This window comes from Balaenoptera acutorostrata, chromosome 19 (genome assembly GCF_949987535.1).
Source record: "Balaenoptera acutorostrata chromosome 19, mBalAcu1.1, whole genome shotgun sequence".
Lineage (NCBI taxonomy): Eukaryota > Metazoa > Chordata > Mammalia > Artiodactyla > Balaenopteridae > Balaenoptera > Balaenoptera acutorostrata.
Genome location: NC_080082.1, coordinates 63,353,422 through 63,366,117, shown reverse-complemented (window position 1 = coordinate 63,366,117; position 12,696 = coordinate 63,353,422). Strand labels below are relative to the sequence as shown.

General features: G+C 47.9%; 1 pseudogene; it reads right to left on the bottom strand.

The window, feature by feature from the left end:
• Window positions 1–8,475: 8,475 nt before the first annotated feature.
• On the bottom strand, window positions 8,476–12,037 carry LOC130705661 (leukocyte immunoglobulin-like receptor subfamily A member 6; annotated as a pseudogene).
• Window positions 12,038–12,696: the final 659 nt, after the last annotated feature.

Here is a 12,696-nt window from a genome sequence, read left to right as displayed (position 1 = left end):
TCTGCTGTAGGGTCCTGAGAGGAGAAGGGTAAGAATGACGTACTGAGACATGATCTCTGAAGGCAGGAGCATTGGATACGTGGAAGGGCTCAAGTTATGGTGAGGGTTTGGGCTGGGAGGATTCACCTCGCCGTTCATCATTCGGTCTTCCATGGGCTCTGGTTCCACAATGGCAACATCTGCAAATGGAAGAGAGTCAAGGCTTTTGGGGGGATTCTTCCAGATCCCCACATCTTTGACAGGGACACCAAAGCCAGAAAAAGGTAGTGGTGTGCCCGAGGTTGCTCAGCCTGTCTACCCCACTAAGTCAAAAAACCATCCCATATACAACCCCAGGCGTACACTGACTGTCTCTGGATCCTGTACAAACCCATGGATCCCATCCTACATCTTCTGTTATAGACCATCCTCTTCTGCAAGTTAGGAGATTCCCCAGCACTGAGGAGCATATAGGGGAGAAGGAGGGATGGTTGTAGGTTGAAAGAAAGGAGGGGTTCCATGGGTCTCTGGAAGATGTTCCATCAACGGTCTCAACAGCAAAAATCACAGTTTAACCTACAGGAAATGAAAACGCAATAATAAATTTATTTATTTATTATTTATTTATTTTTGGCTGCGTTGGGTCTTCGTTGCTGCGCGTGGGCTTTCTCTAGTTGTGGTGAGCGGGGGGCTACTCTTCGTTGTGGTGCGCTGGCTTCTCATTGCGGTGGCTTCTCTTGTTGCGGAGCACGGGCTCTGGGCGTGCGGGCTCAGTAGTTGTGGCTCGCGGGCTCTAGAGCGCAGGCTCAGTAGTTGTGGCGCATGGGCTTAGTTGCTCCACGGCATGTGGGACCCTCCTGGACCAGGGCTCGGACCGACGTCTCCTGCATTGGCAGGCAGATTCTTAACCACTGCACCACCAGGGGAGTCCTGATGGATCATATCTTCTTTATCCATTCATCTATTGATGGGCACTTAGGTTGCTTCCATGTCTTGTTTATCATAAATAATGCCGTGATGAACACCGGGGTGCATATATCTTTTCAAATTAGTGTTTTTCTATTCCATCGATAAATACCTAGAAGTGGAATACCTAGAGCATATGGTAGTTCTATTTTTAATTTTTTTTTTTTAAATTAATAGCTACTTTATTTATTTTTGGCTGTGTTGGGTCTTCGTTTCTGTGCGAGGGCTTTCTCTAGCTGTGGCAAGCGGGGGCCACTCTTCATCGCGGTGCGCGGGCCTCTCACTATCTCGGCCCCTCCCGTTGCGGGGCACAGGCTCCAGAGGCGCAGGCTCAGTAATTGTGGCTCACGGGCCTAGTTGCTCCGCGGCATGTGGGATCTTCCCAGACCAGGGCTCGAACCCGTGTCCCCTGCATTAGCAGGCAGATTCTCAACCACTGCGCCACCAGGGAAGCCCTATTTTTAATTTTACAAGGAGCCTCCATACTGGTTTCCACAGTGGTGGCACCGGTTTACATTCCCACCAACAGTGTATGAAGAATAGCTTTTCCCCACATCCTCACCAACACTTTTTATTTCTTGCCTTTTTGATAATAGCCATTCCAACAGGGGCGAGGTCTCACAGTGGTTTGGACTTGCATTTCCCTAATAATGAGTGACGTTGAGCATGTTTTCAACATGCCCGTTGGCCTTCTGTATGTCTTCTTTGAAACATTGTCTCTTCCCTTCCTCTGCTCATTTTAAAATCAGGTTGTTTGTATTTTTGTTGTTGAGTTGTATGAGTTTTTTAAGTATATTTTTGTCATTAACCCCTTATCAGATACACGATTGGAAACTCTCGCTTCGCATTCCGTAGGTTGTCTTTTCATTTTGTCAATTGTTTCCTTCACCGTGCAAAAGATTTTAGATTGATGTAATCCCATTTGTTTATTTTTGCCTTTGTTTCCTTGCCTGAGGAGACAGATTTAGAAAGATATTGTTAACATCAGTGTCAAAGAGCGTACTCTGTTTTGTTCTAAGAGTTTAACGTTTCTAGCCTTACATTCAAGTCTTTAATGGATTTTGAGTTCATTTTTGTGTGTGGTATGAGATAGTGGTCTATTTTTATTTTTATTTTTCATGTGGCTGTCCAGTTTTCCCAACACCATTTATTTATTTATTAGTTTGTTTGTTTATTTATTATTTTTGGCCATGCCACGCGGCATGTGTGATCTTAGTTCCCCGACCAGGGATTGAACCCGCGCTTCCTGCATTGGAAGCACGGGGTCCTAACCACCGGACCGCCAGGGAAGTCCCCCAACACCATCTACTGAAGAGACTATTCCTTCTCTAGTGTATGTTCTTTGCTCCTTTGTTGTAAATTAATTGTTCATATATGTGTGAGTTTATTTCTGGGCTCTCAATTCTGTTCTTTGATCTATGTATCTTATTTTCTGCCACTATGATACAGTTTAGATTTCTATGGTTTGTGATATAGTTTGAAATCAGGGAATGTGATACCTCCAGCTTTGTTCTTTTTTCTTAAGCTTGCTTTGGCTCTTTGTGGTTTTTTCTGGTTCCATGGGAATTTTAGAATTTTTTTTGTCCTATTTCTGTGGAAAATGTGCTTGGGATTTTGATAGGGATTACACTGAATCTGTAGATTGCTTTAGGTAATATGGACATTTTGACAATGTTATATTCTTCAACACATAAGCACAGAATAGCTTGCTACTTATTTGTGTCTTCAATTTCTTTCAACAGTGTCTCATAATTTTCAATGTACAGGTCTTTCACCTCTTTAGTTAAATTTACTCCTAGGTATTTTATTATTTTTATTGCAATTGTAAATGGGATTGTTAATTTCTCTTTCTTCTAGCTCATTTTTAGTGAATAAAAATGCAACAGATTTTTGTATATTGATTTTGTATCCTGCAACTTTACTGTATTTGTTTATAATTTCTAATAGTTTTTTTGTTGGAGTTTTTAGGGTTTTCTATATATAAAATCAAGTCAACCAGAAACAGTGACAGTTTTACTTCTTTCTGTCAAATGTGGATGGCTTTTATTTCATTGTCTTGCCTAATTGTTTTGTCTAGGACTTCCAATACTATGTTGAAGAAGAGTGGTGAGAGTGTGCATCCTTGTCTTATTCCTGATTTTATAGGGTTCGCTTTCAGTTTTTCACCATTGAGTATGACGTTACCTGTGGGCTTGTCATTATGGCCTATATTGTGTTGCAGTAAGTTCCTTCTGTACCCACTTGAGTGAGAGTTTCTGTCGTAAATGGGTGTTGAATCTTGTCAAATGTTTTTTTCTACATCTATTGAGATGATCGTATAGTTTTTGTCCTTCATTTTGTGAATCTGCTGTATCACATTGGTTGGATTATGGATGTTAAACCATCCTTGCATCCTTGGAATGAATCTCACTGGATCATGATGTAAAGTCCTTTAGTGTAACATTATACTGAATGGTGAAGAGCTGAAATCTTTTCCTCTAAGATCAGGAACAAGAGAAGATTCTCCCTTTCCCCATTTTTATTCAACATAGTAGTAGAAGTCCTAGCCACAGCAATTAGTCAAGGAAAAGAAATAAAACGCATCTAAACTGGACATGAAGAAGTAACTATTTGCAGATGGCATGATACTATACATAGAAAACTCTAATTACTCCACCAAAACCTATTAAAACTAATAAATGAATTCAGTAAAGTTGCAGTAAAGTATACAAAATTAATACACAGAAATCTTCCGCTTTTCTATACCTTAAAAATGAACTATCAGAAAGAATATCAAGAAAGCAATCCTGTTTAAAATTACTTCAAAAAGAATAAAATACCTAGGAATAAATTTAACCGAGGAGGTGAAAAAGCTGTGTTCTTAAATCTATAAGGCGTTGAAGAAAGCAGTATTTTTTTGGATATGTCTCCTTAGGCAAGGGCAACAAAAGCAAAAATAAACAACACGAAAGAACAAACAAAACAAAACAGAAACAGACTCAAAGGTACAGAGAACAAACTGGTGGTTGCCATAGGGGAGGGTGGGAGGGGAGAAGGATGAAATATGTAAAGGGGATTAAGAGGTACAAACTTCCAGCTGTAAAAGAAATAAGTCATGGGGATGTAATGTACACATAAGGAATATAGTCAATAATACTGTAACAACTTTGTGTGGTGACAGATTGTAACTGGTCTTATTGTGGTGATCATTTCATAATGTTTGAAAATATCAAATCACCTGAAACTAGTATAATATTGTATGTTAATTATAAAGCAGTAAGAAAGAAATTCAGTGAGAAATTACCAGTTTTCCAGAAGACCCTGTGGCTTCCATCTTGAACTAAAGCTTCCAGCATCACCATACAGATTACCACCCTAATGAATTACATGGAAATCGTTTCCTTCTTTTACTATAGGGTCAAGATTAGTTATGCCTCCCTAAATAGTAAATCTTGTCTCCTCTTGAACATTATGTATGTAATGGAATAATATTACAGTCATGCTTCTTAAAATTTTCTTTTATTTATTTAATACCATGTTTCAAAATTGATCTGTATTCTGTCTGTAGTTTCAGTTTGTGAATTTTTACTGCCATATAATATTCCATTGCATATATATAAACCACAAATTTTTAAAAATTAACAAGGGGGCTTCCCTGGTGGCACAGTGGTTGAGAGTCCGCCTGCCAATGCAGGGGACACGGGTTCGAGCCCTGGTCTGGGAAGATCCCACATGCCGCGGAGCAACTAGGCCCGTGAGCCACAATTACTGAGCCTGCGCATCTGGAGCCTGTGCTCTGCAACAAGAGAGACCACGACAGTGAGAGGCCCGCGCACCGTGATGAAGAGGGGCCCCCGCTTGCCACAACTGGAGAAAGCCCTCGCACAGAAACGAAGACCCAACACAGCCAAAAATAAAATAAATAAATAAATAATTAAAAAAAAAATTGATCTGTATTCTGTCTGTAGTTTCAGTTTGTGAATTTTTACTGCCATATAATATTCCATTGCATATATATAAACCACAAATTTTTAAAAATTAACAAGGGGGCTTCCCTGGTGGCGCAGTGGTTGGGAGTCCGCCTGCCAGTGCAGGGGACACGGGTTCGGGCCCTGGTCCAGGAAGATCCCACATGCCGCGGAGCGGCTGGGCCCGTGAGCCACAGCTGCTGAGCCTGCGCGTCTGGAGCCTGTGCTCCGCAGCAGGAGAGGCCGCAACGGTGAGAGGCCCGCGCATTGCGATGGAGAGTGGCCCCCGCTTGCCGCGGCTGGAGGGGGCCCTCGCACAGAGGCCGGGACCCACCACAGCCTAAATGGATAAATAAATTTAAATTTCTTAAAAAAACAAAAACAAAAACAAAACAGGCTGTTTTCAGCTTAGTCACATGTGTGCTGTCTAAAAAAAATAAATAAATAAAATAAAAAATAAATAAATAAAAATTAACAAAAAATTTTATTGAAGTATAGTTGATTTACAATATGTCAATTTCTGCTGTACAGCAAAATGATTCAGTTATACCTATATATATTCTTTTCCGTTATGGTTTATCACAGGATATTGAATATAGTTCCCTGTGCTATACAGTAGGACCTTGTCATTTATCCATCTTATATATAAATAGTCTGTATCTGCTAATCCCAAACTCCCAATACCTCCCTCCCCATTGGCAACCGCAAGTCTGTTCTCTATGTCTGTGAGTCTGTTACTGTTTCATAGATATGTTCATTTGTGTTGTATTTATTTATTTATTTGGCTGCGCCTGGCCTTAGTTGTGGCACATGGGATCTTCACTGCCGCATGTGGGATCTTCTTTGCGGCATGCAGGATCTTTAGTTGCGGCATGCAAACTCTGAGTTGCAGCATGTGGGATCTAGTTTCCTGATCAGGGTTCAGACCTGGGCCCCCTGCATTGGGTGCGTGGAGTCTTAGCCACTGGACCACTAGGGAAGTCCCTTGTGTCATTTTTTAGATTCCACATGTAAGTGATAGCATATGGTATTTGTCTTTCTCTTTCTGTCTTACTTCACTTAGTATGATAATCTCTAGGTCCATCCACATTGCTGCAAGTGGCATTATTTCATTTTTTTTCTTTCAGTTTTTTAAATAGATCTTTATGGGAATATAATTGCTTCACTAATTATTGTGTTAGTTTCTGTTGCACAACAAAACAAATCAGCCATATGCATACACACGTCCCCATATCCCCTCCCTATTGAACCTCCCTCCCATCCTCCCTTTCCCACCCTTTTTCAGTTTTTTATGTCTGAGTAGTATTCCATTGTGTGTATGTGTGTGTGTGCGTGTGTGTGTATATGTATACACACACATACGACATCTTTATCCATTCATCTGTCAGTGGACATTTAGGTTGTTTCCATGTCTTAACTATTGTATATAGTGCTGCTATGAATATAGGTGTACATGTATCTTTTTGAATTACAGCTTTGTCTGGATATATGCCCAGGAGTGGGATTGCTGGATTACATGGCAACTCTATTTTTAGTTTTTTGAGGAACCTCCATACTGTTCCCCATAGTGGCTGCACCAATTTACATTCCCACCAACAGTGTAAGAGGGTTCCCTTTTCTCCACACCCTCTTCAGCATCTATTGTTTGTAGACTTTTTAATGATGGCCGTTCTGACCGGTGTGAGGTGGTACCTCATTGTAGTTTTGAGTTGCATTTCTCTACTAGTTAGCGGTGTTGATTATCTTTTCATATGCCATCTGTATGTCTTCTGTTAAACCACAAATATTAATTGTGACATTGATGTCTATGGTTTTTGTCTAAAATGAATGACACCTCTGCCACTATTCTCATGAATGTGCTCTGTGTCCAAGCTCATATTGCTTGCCATAGGACAGAGAGATGAAGTGCTGGGGCAACAAATAGTGACTTTATTCAGAAAGCCAGCAGATCTAGAAGATGGCGGACTAGTGCCCCAAAGAACCTTCTTACCCGAGTTAGATGGGGTTTTTTTGGGGGGGGCATCAAACAGTGTTTATTAAATGTAAAGTAGCCCTTGCCCCATGGGGAAGAAAATTCCAGGGAGAACAGAGAATAATACAGATTAAATACCCACCTGTGCATTCACACTTTCTCACACACACACACACACACACACACACACAAAGCGGAGGAGGTGTTGCTGGTTGTTGAACACTTTTTGATGCTGGAATCCTTTGTTCTTGCAACTGTCCGTGTAGCTCTGGTCATAATGTTCCTTTAAACCTCCAACAAGAAAAGGTTGCTCTCTGTTCTGCAACTTTTTATCTCTGTATGTATGAAGTGATAAACCTTTAAAGGTCAGAGCCTTGAGAATGGGCTATTCTGTATATTTCAAGCTATAGGCAACGTTCTTTTGCAAAGGTTCATGATTGAGCACAGGCAACACAGCACAAGGGTTGGAGCTAAAGGAATAGGTCCAATATGGAGTCAGGTTTGTTCTTCTCTGTTACAAACATATCATATGCATATGCACACACTTTCCTCTAGGGTACACAGTAATGGGCTAGAGATGTGTGTCTCTTCCTTTTAATGGATAATTGTTATCTACCTTCCTCATCGACTGTTAACAATTTGAACTCTCACCAGTTACATATTGGGATTCTAGGCACTCAATATTTTTTCCCACAATTAACATTGCCATTGTTTGCTATTTACCTTTAACGTGGATGTAATAGGATTTTGGCATCATGCTTTCACTGTCACTGTGGCATGACATTGAGGTGGAAATTACCATAAATTTTAAATTTTCTTTTTTAAAATTAATTAATTAATTAATTAATTTTTTTTTGGACTGTGTTGGGTCTTTGTTGCTGCGCCCGGGCTTTCTCTAGTTGCAGCGAGCGGGGGCTACTCTTTGTTTGCGGTGCGCAGGCTTCTCATTGCGGTGCCTTCTCTCATTGTGGAGCACGGGCTCTAGGCGTGCGGACTTCAGTAGTTGTGGCATGTGGGCTCAGTAGTTGTGGCTCGAGGGCTCTAGAGCGCAGGCTCAGTAGTTGTGGCGTACAGACTTAGTTGCTCTGTGGCATGTGGGATCTTCCCGGACCAGGGCTCAAACCCATGTCCCCTGCATTGGCAGGGGGATTCTTAACCACTGCGCCACCAGGGAAGCCCTAGATTTTAAAATAGAAGACGACCTATGTGTACACTGAGATCATCAGTGAGTGTGCTGCAGCTGGTTTATACTCACTTGCACATTCCAGCTCTGCATACACTGCATTCCCACTGGCACCTTGAAGTTGACCAAAAAGAGAGTATTTGCACCAAAGAAACAGACGATTGCCACAGTTAGGGCTTTTGAAAAAGTGATACATTTTTAGAGCCATTTTAGCAGCACACCCACTGGCTGTCACTTCAAATACCATTGTGCTCATTCAAACACCTCGTGTTTCTGGAGAAACTGTACTAGGTGTTGTCTCATGAGGAAAGAATAGATTGATGGGTCCAGGAAAAGTTTTAGGGAATAGTTTTGGATTTACCTGTTCCAAACTGGAGACTGTTTTCACCCATTTATTCAGTTATTAAAACAGAGTCTGTGTTCTGGGATGAACGAATAAGGGTCAATGACACACATTAGCGAATGTGGAAATTAAAAATAAAGAAACATGCGTTTCATGATAAGTGAAACAGAACATGAATATGTATAAAGGTAAGGACCAAACCTGCCATGTGGGATGCACCTCACGGCACAGGGGTGAGAGGGGACGGGGCACTCAGCGAGAGTCACCACTGGCGGGGAGGGAAGGCACCACGGTTAACCGAGGCCCAGGCCCCCACAGGGACTCCCAGACCTTCTCCTGCACCCACACCGTGTCTCTCCCTCCCCGGTCAGACAGTTCACACAACACGTGCTGCAGATTCTCTTCCAGAACGTCCTGGGCACAGAAGGTCATGTCCAGGGCTCCACCACTCGGGACGGTGCATGGTTCCCTCTTGTGTTCAGCTCCTGGCTGCATCTTGGGTTCCTCCGTGGCCGTGTGGAGCCTGAAAGAGCAGAATCCCGAGGCCCAGCAGGATCAAGCCAGCCACGCCCATCCGGATGAGATTCTCCACTGTGTAGTCTTGGGGGTGTGCGGCTAGGATTTGTGGACAAAGAGGTCACAGAGGTCAGAGCAGATCAGAATCCCCCCAGAATCCAGGGTGTCCACCCAGGGAACCCGCCTCCCGTTGACAGGACATGACCCTCGGAGCCCAGCCCCATATCTGAGTGATTTCGCCTCTCGTGGGATCTGACGTGTTTTGTGATGGGTGGATGGCGTCAGCTGCTCCTGAGAAGCATAAAGTGAGGGTGTGAGTGAGGAACTGGGGAGACACGAGCCCTTCTCCCGGGTTCTGTGTCCTCAATGCCCCCAGTTCTCATATTACAGCTCTTGCGCAGTTCCTTAATGAGCCCTTCCTCTAATGTGCCAGGTCCCCTCTGCCCTCCTCATTGCATTCTCTCAGCCTCCCTGTGTGCTTTGAACTCAGAACCTGCTTTTGAATCACTTTGGAACCGAGTTGGCTGTGCCCCCGGTGCTCAGCATTAGTGAGAAAAGTGGTCTCTTAATGCAGAAATAATTGAGTGCTGTGTGTCCTGTGTTCGGTCTGAGATTGAAGACCCTGTAATCTTATTCTCCTACTTCTGGGAGTTCCCACTGATTCAACAGCTGAGGACCCAGGATCCAGTGATGAGAGTTTGGAGTCAGGGGCATTGAGTGTCCTCCTCTCTGGAGCCCCCCTGTGTCCCCTCATTCATTACTACCTCAGACATTTCTGGGGACAGCGCCCTGAGCTGACTGAGTCAGCAGGGACAGGGTCAGGGTCCCTCACCTGAGACCACGAGCTCCAGGGGGGCACTGGCGTGTGACAGCAGGTAGGGGTCACTGCTGAGTGAGCTGTAGCACCTGTAGGTCCCACTGTGGGCTGAGGTCACAGGACTCATGGAGAATTCGGCCTGGATATGCTGACCTCGGTACTTTGATCTAAGACGCAGTGGGGGACGGGCTGACCCCTCCTTGGACAGAAGGAAAGTGTCCCTCCTGCTCCCTGACTGACACAGCAGGGTCACGTTCTCTCCTGAGGCCACCACGGGGCCCGGCTGCACCGAGAGGGAGGGCGTGTCAGGGAACCATCCTAGAGAGAGGAAGGGGGGTGAGGGGCTGCCCGCCCCCTTGGTTCTGAACTGCGACTCAGCAGGGCCTCCCTGAGGCCCCTCATCGCTGTCTGTCTCTGTTTTCTCTGAGTCTCTCCCTCTCCCTGCCCACCCCCGCCTCTCTCTGTCTCTCTCCCTCCCTGGGGACCCCGCACGCCTGGTCCCAGCATCACCACCTGGGGCCCCCCCGGCAGGGCCTGTGCAGAGTCGGGGTCCCTGACCGACCCGCTGGCTCCTCACCTGCCACCAGGACGTCCAGGGGGTCACTGGGCGCCGACCACTCGGAGGAGAGGTTGTGCCCACCGTAGCATCTGTACCGGCCCCCGTGGGTGCTGGTCACCGGGCCCAGGGGGAAGTCGGCCTGCGAGAGCCCAGCCTGGGGCTGCCGGCCAGGGCGCTGGGGGAGGGCCTGTCCCCCCTCCTGGGACAGAGCGAATCTGTCGTAGCCGACATCAGAGCGACACTGGAGGGTCAGGCTCTGTCCAGAGGCCACGACAGGGCCCTGCGGGGTCAGGAGGGAGGGCTTCCCAGACACACCTGGGGGAAGACCAGCCCTGGGCTGTAGGGGCTGGTTCCTCCCGTGAAGCCCCTTCTCCCGTCCTGGTCCCCAGGCCTCACTGTCGCTCACACTCTGTGTCTCTGTCCTGTGCGCCCCACTCCCCCCTCACCCCACCCTCTCATCTGGGACAATCCTGGGAGAAAAGCATGTAATAATCTGTCTCGTGCCTCAAAGTGCGTGAGGCCAGGGTGGGACTTCCTCACCTCGAACCAGGAGCTCCAGGGGGTCACTGGGGGCCGACCACACGTGGGGGGTGTCCCTGTTAAAGCCGTGACATCTGAACGTCCACCTATGACTGGGGGTCACGGGACCCACGGGGAGCAGGGCCTGCGTCTGCCCATTGGGTCGTCGCTGTGCATCCAGGGTCCAGGAGGACTTGTGTTCTCCTTCCTTAGTCAGAATGAACCCGTCCAATCCCTGCCATGAGCCACAGTGGAGGGTCACGTTCCCTCCCGAGGTCACCACAGGGCTCGGCAGGGCTGAGAGGGTGGGTTTGTTGTGGACCCCTAGGAGAGAAGGAGGGAGCTTGTGAAATGGGGTTCACACCCCCCTCCCCTCCCCCAGGGCTGGGCTGTGAGAGGGACACACCCCTGAGAGCAGACCCCCTTCCTGAGGGCAGAGCCTGAGGCCGGGACCCCCGAGTGTCCTCTCACCTGTCACCACCAGCGCCAGGGGGTCACTGCGCTCTGACCAGCCAGTGGGGCTGAGATAGTAACAGTGGTATCTCCCTGCGTCGGGCTGTGTCATGTGTGGGATGGAGAACTTGCCCTTGTCCCTGGGCTCCAGTGGGGGCTGTCTGTCCCGGGGAGCTGAGCTTCCCTCTTTATCCAAACGGAACTCCCGGGCCCCCAGGGTCCCCTGACAGCAGATGGTCACGGGGCTCCCCCAGGGGATCACAGAGCCTGGCTCAGCCCAGATGGTGGGTTTGGGGAGGGTCCCTGGAAGGACGTCAGAGGCTGGGTCACAAGGCATCCTCACCCCCAGGTCCCCAGCTCTCAGCCCCAAACCTCCCAGACTTCCCTTCCTTCAGCCCAGAACCGCTGTTCCCCATCCCCATTGCCTGGGGGTGGCCCCTTGTCCGCATGAGCAGGAGGGAGCTGGGACACCTGGGGACAGACTCACCTGCCTGCACGTGGGTCCTCAGGCCCACACGCAGCCCTGGAAGAGAGACCCCTGTGAGAGATTTGCCCTGAACCCTGAGCAGCGCCTCTCCTCCCCGTGAGCCTCCTGAGTCCTGGGGTCTCCTGACAGAGCAGCCTGGCTGTGGGGGGGGGGGTCCCTCCGTGCCTAGGGCTTCCCCTCCCCCTCCTCCATCTCACCGAGGCAGAGCAGGGCCGTGAGGCTGGGGGTCATGGCGTCTCGTCCCTGTGGTCCAGGCGGTGCAGATGGAGGAGACCACAGTGCCCTCAGGACGGAGACCCGAGGGTGTGTCCACTGGGAGGCTGGTCCTCCCCGTCACGGGGCTGTCACGTCAGCAGCCCCACAGGAAGGGGAACTGCCCCTGCTTGACAGCCTGGCTCTCATTCCCATGACAGACCCGGTGTCTTCCTGAGACGCCCCTTCCAGGTGAGGGTGACCCGGGCGCGTCCTTCCCTCTCAGAGCCTCGCCGTTGGGGTCTCCTTCATCCTCAGCCCGTCCATCAGCACGTCCCTGTGGGGGCCTCACCATGGACAGGGGTCACCCAGGCCCTGGAGATGCTTCAGGGAGGATGCAGGTTCCTGCTGCCCCGCAGAGCTCAGATCAGCAGAGACGCACGTTTAACATCTACCTACAGCTCAGTGGAGGTCAACGTGGCAATGAGCACAGAGGAGAAGTTCAGGGAAATAAGGAAGGAAACATGCCTGCTCCCCTGGCCCCGGGGTGTGGGTTTGCTTTCTACCTCAGCCCCCTTCATGGACTTCTCCCTTTTTCTTGAAACAGCGTCCGCCCCACCTTCCTGGGAACAAGCCCCTGAGTCGTTCCTGCCTGCTTGGTGGCCCTTGATCCTTGGACAGGGCTCTCCTCCCCGTCCTGTCATCCTGCCTGGAAGCTTGGGGGACGTTGAGTTGAGTTAGAGGTCTCACTTTGAAGGAAGAC